Source organism: Schistocerca serialis, chromosome 7 (assembly GCF_023864345.2).
Source record: "Schistocerca serialis cubense isolate TAMUIC-IGC-003099 chromosome 7, iqSchSeri2.2, whole genome shotgun sequence".
NCBI lineage: Eukaryota > Metazoa > Arthropoda > Insecta > Orthoptera > Acrididae > Schistocerca > Schistocerca serialis.
This window is the reverse complement of record NC_064644.1, coordinates 104,268,357-104,287,527: the sequence shown is the minus strand read 5'-3', so window position 1 is coordinate 104,287,527 and position 19,171 is coordinate 104,268,357.

Here is a 19,171-nt window from a genome sequence, read left to right as displayed (position 1 = left end):
ATGGTCGCAGTTTCGAATCCAGCCTCGGGCATGGATCTGTGTCAGTTGTCAATAGGTTAGTTAGGTTTAAGTAGTTCTAAGTTCTAGGGGACTGATGACCACAGATGTTAAGTCCCATAGTGCTCAGAACCATTTGAATCATTTGAACCCACCAGTAAATAATCTGCTCCGACTTCCCGTCGACACTTTACCTTCCCCTGTTACACTGCGTTTCTGCGCTTCCCGGTGGTTCAGGTAGAGCTCCACACTTCTTCCATCTTGCTGATTACTCTCTGTCACATCTAGCCACAGTCGTTTCCCGCCATCACACTTGCTGTTGCCCGCACAAGGTAAGACCCCGACAGCTCGCTCTCTCCACATACTCAAGTACTCCAACAATCGTCCTGCCTTGTTACATCTTTCGATTGGTTGTCTCATCAGAATCCCTTTTGACCACTCGGCTTCCGTGCGGCGTCCCACCGCCGTGCTACGTCACCCTACATGAATTTATGAATTTGGGGGAGGGGACCATATACCGAGATCATTGGTCCATCGGATTACGGAAGGATGAGGAAGGAAGTTGGCCGTGCCCTTTCAACAGAATCTAAAGCAATTTAGGGAAATCATAGAAAACCTAAATCAAGATTGCCGGACGCGGGTTTGAACCGTCATCCTCCCGAATGTGAAGCCAGTGTGCTAACCATTGCGCCATCTCGCTCGGTCAAGTATTCTAAATACCGCGTAGCCTTAGGAGCAGACAGTACCATTGACACGCTTACTTAGATGTGTCTGGCGATCCCTAGGCTCTTGGACCTGAGCTCATAGATAAACCTGCCCGCCGACTTCACTTTGTCGCTGCAGAAAACTCATTTCTTTCACCGGGGTCCATTAGGGAGCCGTTATTAATCCTCTGGCCGAACTACGGTCGCTGTCCATAGCAAGTTACGCCTATTGGCATTTAATCCAAGAATGATAAAGTGTACTGAGTTAGCCATCCAAATTGCAATCCCACTTAACGAAGCATCGCAGTCCTATCTTTCTTCTGCTATATCGTATTGTCAGCTGCTTTGAACGCCTTTAGTCATCGATCTTTCAGTACAATATTCTGGGCTTTGTTGACGCTTTCATCTACATTTGTGGAGACTACTAAAAGAAAACTACTATTTTCTTCAAAAAACGTCTCCGGTGATGACCATTGCTCTAGAATTAGAAAAATTGGTGCTCACAGTTCGGTACTTTGGTCCCGCATGCCGACCGCGAGTGGAACAGCAATGTTTGAGCGAATGAGACTACTGTAATATGCCGTGGAACATCGTAATGGGACTTGCGGAACATATGTAGCATGGACAACATAATAATTTCAGGCGTTTCTCAGAAGCCGAATCAGCTCACTCATCGGGAAGAAAAGTACCTTCAAGGAGAATTCACTGTGGTAAAGAATACAAAGTAAACTCAAAAATTGCAGGTGCAGCTTTTGGTTGCAGTTTGGGTAACAAAAAACCTGACCACATTGAAGCCATGAAAGTCAAATCTATTGGAAATATCGTTAGTTTATTCACTGCTTGTGTATTTTTAACAATTTATTACACAGGAAACTGCCGTAGAGTGACACATATACTGATCAGCTAAAACTTTATGCCCGCCTACCTTCTATTGATATGAACCCGTCCCGGAGATAGTAGCGCCAACTGGCGAGGAATGACTGCTAGTCAGAAACACGGATGGTGCATGTAGTATCAGTCAGCGTGCTCTCCATGTGTAGAATAGGTGAAGGCGCGATCTGTCTGAGTTTGACGGAGGGCAGATTGTGCCGTCCCGGAGGCATGGCACTAGTATTTCGGAGACTACACGATTTATCGGATGTTTGAGGAGTGAGCTTCAACATGTGGCGTAACCAAGGTGAATCCACGTCCACACGTCATAGAAATGAGCGACCACCCTTATTACAGACTTCGGACGTTGTAGCCTGGACATATTCATAAAACTATAGTGGAGCTCACATCAGACTTTAATGCTGGGTAGAGTGGAAATCTATCTCAGCAAAAAGTGCTCCGAACACTCTTGACGATAGGCCTCCGCAGACGACGTCCCATGCTGTGCCAATGTTAACACCACGACATCGGCAACTACAGCTAAAATGAGCACGTCATCATCGGCACTGGGCGTTGGCGCAGGGGCAGAGCGCTGCGTTGCCTGATGAATCCCGATACAGAGGATGACACGCGTAAAGCTGAAATACTAAACACCTTTTTCCAAAGCTGTTTCACAGAGGAAGACCGCACTGCAGTTCCTTCTCTAAATCCTTGCACAAACGAAAAAATGGCTGACATCGAAATAAGTGTCCAAGGAATAGAAAAGCAACTGGAATCACTCAATAGAGGAAAGTCCACTGCACCTGACGGGATACCAATTCGATTCTACACAGAGTACGCGAAAGAACTTGCCCCCCTTCTAACAGCCGTGTACCGCAAGTCTCTAGAGGAACGGAGGGTTCCAAATGATTGGAAAAGAGCACAGATAGTCCCAGTCTTCAAGGAGGGTCGTCGAGCAGATGCGCAAAACTATAGACCTATATCTCTTACGTCGATCTCTTGTAGAATTTTAGAACATGTTTTTTGCTCGCGTATCATGTCATTTCTGGAAACCCAGAATCTACTATGTAGGAATCAACATGGATTCCGGAAACAGCGATCGTGTGAGACCCAACTCGCCTTATTTGTTCATGAGACCCAGAAAATATTAGATACAGGCTCCCAGGTAGATGCTATTTTTCTTGACTTCCGGAAGGCGTTCAATACAGTTCCGCACTGTCGCCTGATAAACAAAGTAAGAGCCTACGGAATATCAGACCAGCTGTGAGGCTGGATTGAAGAGTTTTTAGCAAACAGAACACAGCATGTTGTTATCAATGGAGAGACGTCTACAGACGTTAAAGTAACCTCTGGCGTGCCACAGGGGAGTGTTATGGGACCATTGGTTTTCACAATATATATAAATGACTTAGTAGATAGTGTCGGAAGTTCCATGCGGCTTTTCGCGGATGATGCTGTAGTATACAGAGAAGTTGCAGCATTAGAAAACTGTAGCGAAATGCAGGAAGATCTGCAGCGGATAGGCACTTGGTGCAGGGAGTGGCAACTGACCCTTAACATAGACAAATGTAATGTATTGCGAATACATAGAAAGAAGGATCCTTTATTGTATGATTATATGATAGCGGAACAAACACTGGTAGCAGTTACTTCTGTAAAATATCTGGGAGAATGCGTGCGGAACGATTTGAAGTGGAATGATCATATAAAATTAATTGTTGGTAAGGCGGGTACCAGGTTGAGATTCATTGGGAGAGTGCTTAAAAAATGTAGTCCATCAACAAAGGAGGTGGCTTACAAAACACTCGTTCGACCTATACTTGAGTATTGCTCATCAGTGTGGGATCCGTACCAGATCGGTCTGACGGAGGAGATAGAGAAGATCCAAAGAAGAGCGGCGCGTTTCGTCACAGGGTTATTTGGTAACCGTGATAGCGTTACGGAGATGTTTAATAAACTCAAGTGGCAGACTCTGCAAGAGAGGCGCTCTGCATCGCGGTGTAGCTTGCTCGCCAGGTTTCGAGAGGGTGCGTTTCTGGATGAGGTATCGAATATATTGCTTCCCCCTACGTATACCTCCCGAGGAGATCACGAATGTAAAATTAGAGAGATTAGAGCGCGCACGGAGGCTTTCAGACAGTCGTTCTTCCCGCGAACCATACGCGACTGGAACAGGAAAGGGAGGTAATGACAGTGGCACGTAAAGTGCCCTCCGCCACACACCGTTGGGTGGCTTGCGGAGTATCAATGTAGAATGTAGATGTAGATACCCTATTCATCATGCCGACGGGAGGGGGCGATCCGTCGTCTTGCAGAGGAACAGCTCCTGACACCTGTACTGCGGGATTGAGACAAGCTGTCGGCGGCTCCACAATGCTCTGGGGAACATTCACGTGGCCATCCATGGGTCCAGTAAAACTCGTGCAAGGCACCAAGATGGCCAAGAGTATCGTACACTGGTTGGAGACCTTTCATGAGGATCTTGTTTCCCGAAGACCGTGGCATGTTTCATCAAGATAATGCCCCATGTCACAAGGCGAGGAGCGTGATGGAGTGATTCCAGGAACACAGTGGCGAGTTACAGTTGACGTGGTGACCCCCCCCCCACTCCCCACGCGCCAGCTCTGAGAGCCTGATCGAACACATCTAAGATGCGACTGAACGTGGCATCAGAGCTCATGGGCCCCTCCACGGAATTTGTGGAATTCTGGTTGAGTTGTGTGTACAGATATGGTGCCAACTCCCTCCAGCGTACTACCAAGGCTCGTTGCTGCCATGCCACGACGTGTCGCCGCGGTTATCCGTGCCAAAGATGGACATACCGGCTGTTGGCTTGTTGGCCATTATGTTCTGGCTGCTCAGTGCGTTTACTCTCATTCACTCTAAAAATCTGATATTTCTGTTTACTAATTACTCAGTTGGGTAGGAAATGGTCGTGGCTTGGACATTCAATAATTGTTCTGTTGCGTATCAGACACTAAGAGAAAGTAATAACACACAAAATAAGCTCTCCAAAATATTTACAAACTGCTAAACATATAAATCCATTATAGTTTTAATAGGGAAGTCCGGTCCATGAATTTAGCTTTTGGATCTAAAATAACTGTGAAGATCGAATCACTTTTAAATCTCCCTCTTTTCGGTATGCACACAGCGGACACAATGAGCCCTGACTTGTGTACTCTACAGATTTCCATCGTGTGGGCAACATTTCGAGTATTCCGCGTCTTGTGCTCGTCACCGTTTCAGTCCGGAACCGCGCTGTTGCTACGGTCGCAGGTTCGAATCCTGCCTCGGGCACGGATGTGTGTGATGTCCTTAGGTTAGTTAAGTTTAAGTAGTTCTAAGTCTAGAGGACTGATGACCTCAGATGTTAAGTCCTATATTGCTTAGTGCCATCTGAACCATCTCTTCACCGTGAAGAAGGACGTACCCTTCAAATTCTGAAGTGCAGGCTTCCGTAGAGCACCAGAGTCAACATTCGTAACTACGAACGTAACTGTTCCTCGTAGCCGTAGTAAGACCGAAACGGTATGTGATGCCTTAGCTACTAAAGCGACTGACGACTGCGTCCCCTTCTGAGTGTGTGCGCGTGCCGTAGAGTGGGAGATGCGAAAGTGATCCGATGATCAATTTCAAATCGAAGTGGGACATTGGTTTTGCTGGAGTCAGACAAAAAATTTCAGTGTCAACTGCAACAATAAGTTTTTTCCCGTTACGAACAAAATTAATTTTAAAGTCGAATTTAACGAACCGATTTTATTTCTTCAGCACGATATTCTTTTTATCGATATGATTTGAAATCACATGGTTCAAATGGCTCTAAGCACTATAGGACGGAACATCTGAGGTCATCAGTCCCCTAGACTTAGAACTACTTAAACATAACTAAAGGACATCTCACACAACCATGCCCGAGGCAGGATTCGAACCTGCGACCGTAGCAGGAGCGCGGTTCCGAACTGAATCGCCTAGAACCGCTCGGCCACAGCGGTCGGTGCCGATATGATTTAACATGCATAGTACACATTTAACAATATAACAGATCTCTTATTTGAAATAGTTACAGCAAGAGGCAGCAGAAGGCAGACTCTACAAAAGTTTCAGTGATAGGGAGTAAGTAAACACGAAGAATGGTCAACCCGCCTGTGGCTGTCATGTGTTCAGCATACTTCACCGGAGATGTAGTATCTGATCAAAAGTATCCGGAATCTTTTAGAGGATCTTAATATATGACGTGTTCACCTTTCACCTTTATGAAGGCTTGAGCTCTGCTAACGATACTTTCAGTGAAGTCTCTGAAGAGGAAGAGCAACGCAGTCTTCCTCAAGAGCCGAAAACCATAAAATGTAGACACTAGCTCATCTCAAAGGCGTTCCATTGAGTTCAGGTGCCGGTTCTGAGCAGGCCGTTCCATAACAGGAATATTATTGTCCCCAATCCATCGCCTCGCAGCTGCTGCTTTATGACAGGGCGCATTGTCATGTTGTTAGAAACATCTGTCATCCCCGAACTATTCCTTTACTGTGCGCAGGACACAACACTTTAAAATGTGTTCATATCCGTCCGCACTCAGCGGCTTCTTAAGCGCAAAAAGAGGAATATGCCCTAACCACGAGAAACACCCCCATACCGTTAAACTACCTCCTTTGCACCTCGCCAAACTCAAACCCTTCCACCGGATTTCCACAGGATACACCGTAATTCTTCAGTCCAAATCACTAGTTTTCGCTCTTTACTCCACCTCTAGCGTCGCTGGACACTGGCCTCATAAACGAGGGACTGCTCGACTGTTGTACGGTGTTCCTTTTAACTCGCTACGTACAGTCATTGTGCTAGCTGAAGTGCCGGTAGCGCTTTGGAACTTACGAATGATTCCTTCCGCTGATTTCATGGAATTTTTACGGCCTCCCTCCGCAATAGTCGACGCTTCCTGTGCGTCAGTACATTAGGTCTGTCTGGTCTTGATTTATTTGTGGCTGTTCCTTCCAGTTTCCTCTTCTCAACGACAACCAGTAGACTAGAGGAGCTTTAGAAGGGCTGAAACGTTCCTCATGTATTCGTTATTCAGGTGAATTCAATGACTAGTCCACATTCAGAGTCAAAGAGCTCTCATAACCGACCCATTCTGCTGTTCCTGCTTCTCTACTGTCAACACAATACTCCCCGCATCCTTTCATGCTGTTGAGCCTGCCTCTGACATTACACAGTGGCACCCGCATCAGACAGCATAAAAGTACAAAAAAATAACTACATTACAGGCCATTAAAGTAGCAACACCAAGAAGAAATGCAGATAATAAGGGACAGAACTCCTTTAACAGATTCTTAATGTTACGAAATCGACCCATGGCTGCACTCACCATCACTGCCACACGCCACTGCATTGGACAAATATATTATACTAGAACTGACATGTGATTACATTTTCATGCAATTTGGGTGCATAGATCCCGAGAAATCAGTACCCAGAACAGCTACCTCTGGCAGTAATAACGGCCTTGATACGCCTGCGCATTGAGTCAAACAAAGCTTGGATGGCGTATACAGGTACAGCTGCCCATGCAGCTTCAACACGATACCACAGATCATCAAGAGTGGTGACTGGCGTATTGTGACGAGCCTGTTGCTCGGCCACCATTGACCAGACGTTGTCAGTTGGTGAGAGATCTGTAGAATGTGCTGGCCAGGGCAGCAGTCGAACATTTTCTGTATCCAGAAAGGGCCGTACAGGGCCTGCAACATGCGGTCGTGCATTATTCTGCTGAAATGTAGGGTTTCGACGGGATCGAATGAAGCGTAGAGCCACGGGTCGTAACACATCTTAAATGTAACGTCCACTGCTCAAAGTGTGGTCAATGCGAACGAGAGGTGACCGAGACGTGTAACCAGTGGCACCCCATACCATCACGCCGGGTGATACGCCGGTATGGCGATGACGAATACACGTTTTCAATGTGCGTTCACCATGATGTCGCCAAACACGGATGCGATCATCATGAAGCTGTAAACAGAATCTGGATTCATCCGAAAAAATGACGTTTTGTCATTCGTGCACCCAGGTTCGTCGTTGAGTACACCATCGCAGGCGCTCCTGTCTTTGATGCAGCGTCAAGGATAACCGCAGCCATGGTCTCCTAGCTGATAGTCCATGTAGCTGCAAACGTCGTCGAACTGTTCGTGCAGATGGTTGTTGTCTTGCAAACGTCCCCATCTGTTGACTCAGGAATCGATACGTGGCTGCCCGATCCGTTACATCCATGCGAATTAGATGCCTGTCATCTCGACGGCTACTGATACGAGGCCGTTGGGATCCAGCACGGCGTTCCGTATTACCCTCCTGAACCCACCGATTCCATATTCTGCTAACAGTCATGGGGTCTCGACCAACGCGAGGAGAAATGTCGCGATACGATAAACCGCAATCGCGATACGCTACAATCCGACCTTTATCAAAGTCGGAAACGTGATGGTACGCATTTCTCCTCCTTAAACGAAGCATTACAACGACGTTTCACCATGCAACGCCGGTCAACTGCTGTTTGTGTATGAGAAATCGGTTGGAAACTTTCCTCATGTCAGCACGTTGTAGGTGTCGCCACCGACGCCAACCTTGTGTGAATGCTCTGAAAATCTAATCATTTGCATAACACAGCATCTTCCTCCTGTCGGTTAAATTTCGCGTCCGTAACACGTCATCCTCATGGTGTAGCAATTTTAATGGCAAGTAGTGTAACTATGGTTCAAATGGCTCTGAGCACTGTGGGACTTAACTTCTGTGGTCATCAGTCCCCTAGAACTTAGAACTACTTAAACTTAACTAACCTAAGGACATCACACACATCCATGCCCGAGGCAGGATTCGAACCTGCGACCGTAGCAGTCGCGCGGTTCCGGACTGATCGCCTTAACCGCGAGACCACCGCGGCCGGCAGTGTAACTATGTTTTTGACAGATTGCAGTGGCGTGTGGCAGAGATGGTGATTGCAGCCATGGGTCGATTTCGTAACATTAAGAATCTGTTAAAAGAGTTCTGTCCCTTAGAAAGCCCTGAACACACTCACAGACCTGCTCGGACACACGGTAGGCTCATTTCTTGTTCACTGAACGACAATGGGAAACTGTTTCGAATACTGTGAGAAGTCGAAAATATCTAGCCTACGCGGAGCTCCACAGTGTCCCAGAATCCATCAGACACTGGCAGCACACACCCTGGTGTAATTCATGGCGGTCTGTGATCGCCCTTCGAGGTGGCGCAGGCGTCTTAAGTTGCCCGGCGCGCGCAATTCCAGCAGAGCGCTCCACTCACTTAGCGGCCCATTGTGCGCCCGCCGAGAGCCGTTTTGTAGTATTAACTCCCCAACTACCACAGCAGAGCAGAGCAGAGAATAGCAGCAGGCGGTCTGCCTTGGTTCACTAACAGCTACCTAACTTTTTGTGCTATTGTAATGGATTCTCAAGGCAGTTAGTTGGTCCTGTTGTGCAAGTTACGAGCGCACTCTACACTCGCTTATTGCCACTTTCTCCCGGAAAGCAAACTTTCGCTACAAGAATCTGCATAGATTCTGAAAACAGACACCGAGGCTAATGAAAGTCAGATCCCCCTCTTTGTCCACCCAGTGCACCGACCACAATGGAGCCCAGGGTAACGCCACGTTCGCTGTATTCTGGAGGGTATTCGATGAAGTTCCGAATTGCCGTTTAGTGAATAAAGTACAAGATTACCGAGTACTGGACAGACTTGGAAACTAGATTCCGACTTTCTACTATATGGATGTCAATGGCTTGTGCTTAAAAAAATTGTTCAAATGGCTCTAAGCACTATGTGACTTAACGTCTGAGGTGATCAGCCCCAAGACTTAGAACTACGTAAATCTAACTAACCTGAGTACATCATACACATCCATGCCCGAGGCAGGATTCGAACCTGTGACCGTAGCAGCAGCGCTGTTCCGGACTGAAGCGCCTAGAACCGCTCGACCACAGCGGCCGGCGTTTGCGCTTAACGGGACGGAAACGTCAGATGTGAAAATAACCTTTGGAGTATCCCAAGCAAGTGTTCAAGGGTCGATATTGACCAGGATACGCCTTGAGCAAAGACCACCGGGGTCGCCATGTGGGGCATCTCCTGTAGAGGATACCACACGTTAGAGTTCGTTGTCTCGGCTGTGTGCGTAGCGTGAAGTAGGAGGCTTGAAAGTGATCCCAGTTTCAAACTTTTTTTCATCGAAACGGTACATTTTCACAGGTGGGTCGCTTTCTGAACGTTATCTACCATCTCCCCTCTACAATCCCTAGAAGCTTGTAATAAGAAATGTGAAACACACTTTATTTCATTTTAGAGCAATATATTTATCTACATCAGCATCTACATGGACACTATACAGATCACAGTTAAGAGCCTGGCAGAGGGTTCATCGAACAACCTTCACAATAATTCTCTGTTGTTCCACTCTCGAAAGGCGCGCGGAAAAAAAAGAACGCCTGTATCTTTCCGTGCGAGCTCTGATTTCCCTTATTTTTTTATGATGATCCTTTCACCCTATGAAGGTCGCGGTCAACAAAATATTTTCACATTCGGAGGAGAAAGTTGATGACTGAAATTTCGTGAGAAGATTCCGCCGCAACGAAAAACATCTTTGTTTTGATGCTCTCCACCCAAATCCTGTATCATGTACGTGGCACTCTCTCCGTATTTCGTGATAATACACAACGTGCAGCTGTTCTTTGAAGTTGCCCGATGTACTCCGTTAATCCTATCTGGTAAGGATCACTGACCAGACCGCGTAGCGTTATTCCAAAGGAAGACGGACAAGCGAAGTGTAGGCAGTCCCTTAAATAGTTCTGTTACATTTTCTAAGTATTCTGCCAATAAACACTGTCTTTGCTTTGTCTTCCCGACAACATTTTCTATGTGTTATTTCCAATTTAAATTTTTCTTAAACGTGTCTCAACAGTTCATAGGCGAAGTAACATTGTTAAACTGTTCGCTTTGATCCTGTGCCCATTGCACATGTTGTACAAATGGAGATGATATTTTAATTACTGACGACGCCTTTTGGCATAATTGTTTTATTATTCTCCAGTGCATGATGTAATTTTAGAAGTTTTACTTCTGATGAAGGTATATTTATATGTACCGAAACCTTGGTCAAGAATTTTAATAAAAAAATTCTATCCTGCAACTGTTTTTGGCTGCCATCCTTTATTGTGAAGAATTTTAACAGTTGCTGCTGCAGCCATGTTTAAAATCTTGAAGTAAGAAGTTAGTCATAAACCTCTAAACTGTCATCATTTGCAATTTCTGATTAGTTGTTACGTTGTATATAATTATTTTCAGACTGAATCTTAAATAGTAAATGGAAAATAGGATGTAGTTCTTAACGGAGATAAACCTTCAGACGTAAAATTTGATTCGACTTGTAGCAAGGGACTGTTATGACACCATTATCATTCGCAACACCTATATATGATAGAGGATAACGCGAGGAGCTGCATGATATGTTTACTGAGAGCGCTGTTTTATACAGAGAAGTCGAAGCACAAGAAAAATGCAACAAAATGCGGAAAGGCTTGCAGAGAATCTAGATTTCAGGAAGGATTAACTTGGATGCTATGAAACAAAATATTACAATGTGTGGGTACTGTGAGCTTCGTGGAATACTATAAACAACAGTGACCATAGATGGGAAAATGGACTGTGATTGCCGCAGTGAGACGTGTACTGTTTGCACCTAACTGAGTTGCGCGAACTTATATACTTTAAAAAACTGATTTCGTTTGCTACTCAACAAATTGCTGCGCCCGTTAAAACATTTACTGTCGCCGTGGAGACTGACAGACCGTGTATGGCGTTTGGCACTTGTTTTTCCCGGAACTGTGAATTCGCGATCGTGATTGCTAGAAATTGGGACCAGTGGGTCGAATTGAATGATAATGAGCGTATGGCATTGGTGGCCGGGAGACCCCTCGCGGGGCGGTTCGGCCGCCGCTCCACAAGCTCTTTAACGCCGCTACGGCGACTTGCGAGTGAATGAGGATGAAATGATGATGAAAGACACACAACACCCAGTCATCTAAAGGCAGAGAAAATCCCTGACCCCGCCGGGAATCGAACCCGAGACCACGCGCGCGGGAAGCGAGAACGCTACTTCAAGACCACGATCCGCGGACGGTCGAATTGAATACTGTACTGTTTTACAACTGTGTACAAGACTTTAGTAATAGAAAGGTATGTGTACGGAACGGTGTAATTGTACGTATTCGGACGTGGATTTGGAGAAAAACAACTCCATTCTACCGGCCCATAACGTAAGAAATGTAGAAAGAACCGAATAACCGCCTGCAGAAACGCATTCAAAACGTAAGGATATATTTTCTGCCATTTCAAATCGATGGAGATGCCGTAATTACGCCGCAAGCGACGACGAGCCAGTGTTGACGTGACAACGCATCGCCTTCAAAAAGATAAGCTGCAACGCAAGTGGTCTCCTCTATAAAGACTAAAAACATTTTAAACAGTTCCAGATTTAATTTCTTTTCACTTTGTAACTAACTTTTCTCAATATTTACTTTTCTTAAATAAATACAGTTTTTATAATGTGTTTTGAATCAGTGTTAACGTGTTTAATTGTCCCCCCCCGATAGCTGAGTGGTCAACGCGGCGGTCTATTACGCCAAGGGGCCCGAATTCGATTCCCGGCTGGCTTGGAGATTTTCTTCGCTCAGGGACTGGGTGTTGTCCTCATTATCATCACCAGGGGTTGCAACGGTAAACGACCACTGGAATCACTTCCCTAGACGCCACCACGATGGCTCAAAATGGCTCTGAGCACTATGGGACTCATTAGTCCCCTAGAACTTAGAACTAGTTAAACCTAACTAACCTAAGGACATCACAAACACCCATGCCCGAGGCAGTATTCGAACCTGCGACCGTAGCGGTCTTGCGGTTCCAGACTGCAGCGCCTTTAACCGCACGGCCACTTCGGCCGGCCGCCACCACGATGCGGTGGACCTCTCTGACGAGGCTTCCCCCATAACAAGACCTGCCGTCAGACAGGCTCGTCACAATACGCGAGTCACTACTCTTGATGAACTGTGGTATCGTGTTGAAGCTGCATGGGTAGCGGTACTCGTACACGCCATCAAAGCTCAGTTTGACTCAATGCCCAGGCGTATGAAGGCCGTTATTACGGCTAGAGGTGGTTGTTGTGGGTACGGATTTCTCAGGATCCATGCACCCAAATTGCGTGAAAATGTAATCACATGTCGGTTCTAGAATCGTTTATCATCTGCATTTCTTCTTGGTGTAGTAATTTTAATGACCAGTAGTGTAGTATGACAGTCATGACAGCAGGGAAACCGAACATTCCCACTCCAAAACGTTCCTCATTTCAACGCTGTGGGAGATTAGAGTGTGGGAGGTGCTGGACCTCAGAGAGAGAGTGAACACGCACCGGATTCGAACGTGGGTTCTTGGCTGGGCGTGAGGCAGAGGATGGTGGCGTTGTGCCACGGATGGATCCTTTTGATAGAGTAACATTTACTGATCAGATGATGTCACTGGTTGTTGGCCCTCTGGACGAGGTTTGCATCCGCTCGTAATATTCACGGCGGCAACGAAGGTGGTCAGTGGACGGTCACACGTGCGCCCGCTGCTGCGACTGTAGCTCCGCTGTCGTAAATGCAATCCTCTGCCTCGGCAGCAACGCTTCGGCCTTGCTGACTCTTTCCGCGGCGGCTGGAACCACGCACAGCAGAATTTTTTTTTTTTTTTTTTTTTTTTTTTTTTTTTTTTTTTTTTTTTTTTTTTTTGACAGAGATTTATAGGATTCTCGGCTGGGCTGTGATCGCGGCTGGGGGCAGGACTGGGCGTGGCGTCGGCGATAGTGCCACACGCCAGTCCGTGACTCAGCGACCATCCCCGGCTGCAACTCTCCGGCGTCAGCGGGCCATGGCTCCGACCGCGGTATTGGTCTTTGTGGAGGCTGCGTCCCAGGACGGTGGCGATAGTGTGTTGCCACAACCCATCCCAGAGATGTTTTTTATTAAAGGCATATACGGACATTGCGCCGGTGTGAAATGTTGCTTCACGCTAAACACTAGCTTTGCTCAAGGTCGACTCGTAGAACTCGATTCTTTTCACCTTATCAGCCTTGGGAGAGCCAGGCCTAACAAAACTCTACCTTCTAGTGAGCAAGATGTATGAGACAGGCCAAATGCCTTCAGACTTCAAGAAGAATATAATAATTCCAATCCCAAAGAAAGCAGGTGTTCACAGATGTGAAAATTACCGAACTGTCAGTTTAATAAGCCACGGCTGCAAAATACTAACGCGAATTCTTTACAGACGAATGGAAAAACTGGTAGAAGCCGACCTCGGGAAAGATAAGTTTGGATTCCGTAGAAATATTGGAACACGTGAGGCAATATTGAGCCTACGACTTATCTTAGAAAATAGATTAAAGGAAAGGCAAACCTACGCTTCTAGCATTTGTAGACTTAGAGAAAGCTTTTGACAATGTTGACTGGAATACTCTCTTTCAAATTCTGAAGGTGTCAGGGGTAAAATACAGGGAGCGAAAGGCTATTTACAATTTGTACAGAAACCAGATGGCAGTTGTAAGAGTCGAGTGGCATGAAAGGGAAGAAGTGGTTGGGAAGGGAGTGATACTGGGCTGTAGCCTATCCCTAATGTTATTCAATCAGTATATTGAGCAAGCAGTAAAGGAAACAAAAGAAAAAATCGGAGTAGGAATTAAAATCCATGGAGAAGAAATAAAAACTTTGAGGTTCACTGATGACATTGTAATTCTGTCAGAGACAGCAAAGGACCTGGAAGAGCAGCTGAACGGAATGGACAGTGTCTTGAAAGGAGGATATAAGATGAACATCAACAGAAGCAAAACGAGGATAATGCAATGTAGTCGAATTAAATCGGTCGATGCTGTACGAATTAGATTAGGAAATAAGAGGCTTAAAGTAGTAAATGAGTTTTGCTATTTGGTAAGCAAAATAACTGATGATTGTCGAAGTAGAGAGGAAATAAAATGTAGACTGTCAATGGCAAGGGAAGCGTTTCTGAAGAAGAGAAATATGTTAACATCGAGTATAGATTTAAGTATCAGGAAACTGGTACTGAAAGTATTTGTATGGAGTGTAGCCATATATGGAAGTGAAACATGGACGATAAATAGTTTAGACAAGAAGAGAATAGAGGCTTTCTAAATGTGGTGCTACAGAAGAATGCTGAAGATTAGATGGATAAATCACATAATTAATGACGAGGTATTGAATAGAATTGGAGAGAAGAGACATTTGTGGTTCAACTTGACTAGAAGAAGGGATTGGTTGGTAGGGCATATTCTGAGGCATCAAGGGATCACCAATTTAGTATTGGAGGGCAGCGTGGAGGGTAAAAATCGCTGATAGAGACCAAGGGATGAATACACTAAACAGATTCAAAAGGATGTAGGTTGCAATATGTACTGGGAGATGAAGAAGCTTGCATAGAATAGAGTAGCATGGAGAGCTGCATCAAACCAGTCTCTGGACTACAGACTACAACAGCAACAACAAGGTTTCGTTAATAACCTTTTACTTAGGACCTTTCAAATTTTCGGTTGCGGAATTTGCAGCTCTCTGCTAGCTCGGCGAGTCATTTTTGCTAGACTGCGAGCAAATCGTTCCTGAATGCGAGGAAATTTTTTTCCAAGTGTGCGAGGCTGTCCCGAACTTTTCCCTTTGCAAAAGCACCCTTTGTTTGGAACTGTTCTTACCAACGTACGGTAGACCACCTATCAGGAGGTTGAACACCATACTTGATTCGAGATGCACGCTTAACAACTGTCGTCGACTCACTTTTACCGTACTCGAGAACACAAAAACCTTTTTCTTGAGCAGTCACCGTCTTTGCACTCATCACAGAAATGTAGGTTGCGTGGCCAATAGCGCACCTGGAGACCAAATGAAACTTCTGAGCTTCCTTCAGTCCACGACGGAAAGAGAATAGCTCTCCTTTTCTTGTTTTCAGTAATTTCGATTTTCAGTGTTATGGTATTCTTTTTGAATCATCCTATATTTCGTTTTGTAATACCTCTCTCCCCGACAGGTGCGCTCTGCAACCACTCCACGGCGTACGCAAAGAACAGAAATTTGGTGAAATGGTCTCTCCACTGATATGTGTTATTTCTCTTTATTGTAGTTTTCGCACAGTCGTCTTCTGAAGTATTCATGAACAGAGCTATATACCGTGTGAGACAGCTGAGACAGGCCACCCCAAATCTACGCACAGTGAATAAATATACCGAGGTGCGCCTTTCGTAAAGTTATAGCGGACAATATGGCAAATTTCCTGACGTTCGCAAGTAATCGTTCATATTCGTCGAATTACGAAACTGCCTTTTTTTCGAAATATATTGTAAAGTTGATGGATTAAGTTGTTCTGAAAGCGGTGCTGATATTCAAGACCATAAAAGCGGGTTAAAAGCTGTGAGCTATCTGGGGAAGTTAACCTTGCATTACTGAGCCAATGTTTCACCAGGTATCCAGTCTATCTTACCAAATTCCCAACCAGACTAACATTAATTATAATCTTTTAGTAGTTATCTTACGACAACCGGTGATATATATATATATATATATATATATATATATATATATATATATATATACAGAATTAAAATAAAAAGAAATAAATCAGTTTATATTTGGACATTTATTTTAACATTGATCATTGTTCCGTTAAAATTTCAGCGTATTAAACTTGATTCATAACTAAACTGGTGCCTTATTTAGGACTGTGAAAATGTGAGTTTGTAATCTTACGGAACACATCAAATATGGAGCCAAGATTAGGAGACTGCATACAACACTGCATTCATAAAATAACACACGAAAAACGTTGAAACATATGCAAGAGGAAATTAACCACAACCAATCGATTCAATTTTCACGCAAATAAGTTACGGTCGGAGAGCAATCCTGTCCGTAATGAAATTACCACACACTGGTATACTAAATTCATACTAACTCTCTGTGAAATCTTCCCGAAAAGAATAGCTGAGGGCTACTTTGATGATTACACCACATGCTTCACGTGGTCAACTTGGTTTACACAAAGAGTGTAACTCCACAATAATTTTGATAATTAAAATAAATTACAAAATGGTTCAAATGGCTCTGAGCACTATGGGACTTAACTACTGAGGTCATCAGTCCCCTAGAACTTAGAACTACTTAAACCTAACTAACCTAAGGACATCACACACATCCATGCCCGAGGCAGGATTCGAACCTGCGACTGTAGCGGTCTAAAATAAATTACATCGAAACGCAATTTACAAAAGAAAAACCTCGAACTGGTTACTATCGTCTTACTATTAACCTGATGGGTCAAAAAATTGTTTAAGCACGTGGTACTGGTCTCACAAAGTACACCCCACGTGGGTTGAACATAAAGAAAAGTTGCTATATTGAAAAATATTGTCAACACGAGATGTTACAATCTCATGCACATTCGCATGTAAGATTGATGATCTTAGTTAGAGTTACGTATCATCAACACCTGGTTCCACTTTGCTCACAAAGTAGTGACAAAGCAACTACTGGAAGATATTCTGAACTTCACACTCGAATTACACTGCGTAGAAATTTAAGATAGCATAAGATATTTTAGTTCTAAACCTGAAATAAAGGTGATTAAATTTTCAGTTAGGCTGAACTTAAGAAATCCATTGTCCTACGGACTTAGCAGGGACGCGCTTAGCCAGAGATCTTATCACTTCAGACGCTCGCCACGGACAGACTGGCGTGGGCCCGTACAGAGGGTGCTTCACAGATACAAACGGAAATGACCAGAGAGGCAGCTTCCTATACCAACATGACAAGGGACAGACAGGACCATACTAAGAATAGGAACCTCTTTGCTTTTAGAAAGCATAGCTACCTGTTCCGACGTTGGTCCTACTGTTCTCTAGCAGACAGGCTTGCCTGCTACCATCAAGCATGCAACTAGAAATACATTTGCTCATTCATCCTTTCACACAGAAGGGAAGGGGGATGACAGTATCTTATCATATACACTATATAAAAGAAAGCGCATGTAGGTTCCATATGAGACTGTGTGACATGAATTACATATAAACTGTGTTTTAAAGTGTTGTAGTGTGACAGATCGTTCTTGTTTATGTGTAAAAGTAACACGTTCCACTGTTCAGTCTCCTCCCAGATGGAGTCAGAAACACCACAGTAAATTCAGAAGTGGAATGTATGCTGTAAATGACAACAGATTTAAGAAATTAACATGAAAGGAATCCAACAGAGACCTTTCAACATTTTTTCTTAGACATTTTAAGGAAACTTCTTAGAGAAATTCAACAACGTAAGACGCTTTGGACTTGATCTAATAGCATGAAAATAATGCACCGCAATCCACTGTCCCGCCAAGATGAGGATCCACAAACGTCTTCCCTAATACACTAAATGCAATTGACACGCTTCTCGTGTTTCACTGTGCGCTTTAAGCCCATCAGCGCTCTGTGGTTATAGAAGTCAGCTGACATGCTCGCAAAGCTATTGAGACATGGACAGTGAATACGACAGTCGAAAAAGTGAGTATTGTTTATGGTGAATGTAGCGAAACTATTAGAGCAGAAATGCGGTTGTGTGCTGAAGAGTATCCCGATCGTGCCAAGCGCTCACAATCTGTCTTTGCAAACATTATAAAAAAAGTTCTAGAAACTGAAAGAGTGGATAATAAAGTACACCAAGGAAAAAGAAGTGCAATACTCGTGAAAGAAATGAAAATAGTATTTTAACAAAAGTAACACATAACACAGATGTCCCTGAGAGGTGTCTGGGATGTACGAGAGGGATCAACCAAACGAGTGTTCTGCGAACACTACATTCCATCACATTTCATCATCTGCACATTTCATTGCATCTACAGCTCATGGCACCGACTGCCAAAATTGGTTACAGTTCTACGAACATTATCTATAAAAATGCAAAGTGGTACGGCAGATCTATGTAAAATTTTGTTTACGGTAGAAAAAACAACGTTGTTGATCTATCAACGTTTGGTGCTTTTTTTACAGACCCGCAGCACTGGTCCCTGTTTTATTGACGCGAGTCTAAATACATTCAAGATACGCTGCTGCCACAGTTATTAGAAGACACTCCTCTGGACATAAGGCAATCAGTCTGGTACCAACGGATATCGCTCCCATTCCACACCTGCTATGACAGACACTCTTAAGAGAACATTAGGAGTGAGCTGGAAGGATCGTTCAGGAAAGGAAAAGTGGTCTGACACTCACCAAACTTGACACTTCTACAGTTTTATCCACGGCCAAAATTAAAACAAGAGGTCTGTTAGAAAACGCCTACGACTCCCGAAGGCATGGAATGTCTTATAAAATGAGCCTGTGTTGCCGTTAACTGCAGATCAAGTTCAACGTGGAGTATTGTTTTCCCAGAACCACTTTATAGCGTGTAGCAATGCTCAGCGTTAACACTTTGAGCACTTGTGATGACAGCCGTGATAATAAACCCCCTAACCATATATTAATTACGTGATTGCTTACATTTGGTATAATA